Source organism: Ailuropoda melanoleuca, unplaced genomic scaffold, assembly GCF_002007445.2.
Source record: "Ailuropoda melanoleuca isolate Jingjing unplaced genomic scaffold, ASM200744v2 unplaced-scaffold64883, whole genome shotgun sequence".
NCBI classification, from domain to species: Eukaryota; Metazoa; Chordata; class Mammalia; order Carnivora; family Ursidae; genus Ailuropoda; species Ailuropoda melanoleuca.
The window spans coordinates 1-1,201 of record NW_023239262.1 but is presented as its reverse complement, the minus strand read 5'-3'; the positions used below and the strand labels follow the sequence as shown (position 1 = coordinate 1,201).

Sequence of the window (1,201 nt, the reverse complement as noted above, 5' to 3'; positions counted from 1 at the left end):
GGGGGGGGGGGGGGGGGGGGGGGGGTGAAGGAGGAAGTGAAACGGGTTCTGGGTTCTTTAAGGGAGTGGGCGGTGAGAGTGGGACAAGGGTGATGTCACCGCCTGTCGGGCCCCGCCCTCCTCCCTCCCGAAGGACCCCCCCTTACACTTACACACGCCGCTTCCGCTGCGCAAGTAGCCACGTCACGGGCAACCCCCGAAATCCCCCCTCCCTTGGGGGGCGGGGGCCACGTGGGCCGTGGGGAACCGCGTGGCCCCGACGGGGAAGGGCATAGAGGATATGGGAGCCACGCGAGAGGGGCCACTCGGGACCGCGGTGCGCGACTTCTCAGAAGTTGGGATTGAAGGGAGATTTTGGTTTGGGGGGTCGGTTGGTATTGAAGCTCTAGAGAGGTGGGGGAAGTGGAGGAGCTCAAGGAACTAGGTATGGGGCCGGGGGCTTGACCGTGGTTTGGGATGGGGTCAGGCGTCGGGGGTGGAGCGCTCAGGTCGCGGCGCCGGCGGGTCTGGGTACCGGAGAAGTCGCCGGGACCGGCCAGTCCTCAGCAGTTACAGGGGGCACTCGGGGTGGGAGGCGAGGCAGTGCGCGAGGTGAAGTGAGGAAGGGGAGCGACGCCTTTGTCTGCGCGGGGCGTCCGCTTGCCGTCAGTCGGTCTCACGGCGGAGGGGCAGGGGGGCGCTTCGGCCGGTCCTGCCGGGACTGCCGGTGGCTCTGTGGGTGCGTGGGACTTGCGGGTAGCGCCGTCCCCTAGGCCGGCCCGAGCGTGCGACTCGCCGCCTTCACCCGCGAGGGTCCCGGGCCCCGCCGGCCCGAGCGCCGGGTCCGAGGTGGCGACCCTAGGTGGGAGCCACGGGGTCACACCGGGGTCACCCCAGGCCGAGCCCGTCTGACCGGCTCCGCCGCCCCTCCTCCCCCGGCCGGCAGCGGCCGGGCTAACCTCGCTCTCATTGGTCCCGGCCAGGCTGTTACTGAGGCGGAGACACGGGTGATGATTGGCTTTCTGGGGAGAGAGGAAGTCCTGTGATTGGCCAGATCTCAGGAGCTCGCCGACGCTGTGAGAGGACGCTCCCACGGAGGCCGGGTAAGCCGCCGCGGCGCTGCCCGTCCGCCCCAGTGGCTCCCGACTCCGAGCTGCCGCCGGCCGGTTGGCCGGCCCGCTGCCTGCCGCCCGGCCCGGCGCCTCGCCGCCCTCCTGGGCCG

At 71.3% G+C, this 1,201-nt stretch overlaps 1 long non-coding RNA gene across 1 annotated transcript; it reads left to right on the top strand.

The window, feature by feature from the left end:
- Positions 1-19: 19 nt before the first annotated feature.
- On the top strand, positions 20-1,052 carry LOC117800151. The gene is made up of 2 exons (XR_004623067.1): positions 20-316; positions 963-1,052. It is a non-coding gene; the product is annotated as an uncharacterized LOC117800151 (long non-coding RNA).
- Positions 1,053-1,201: the final 149 nt, after the last annotated feature.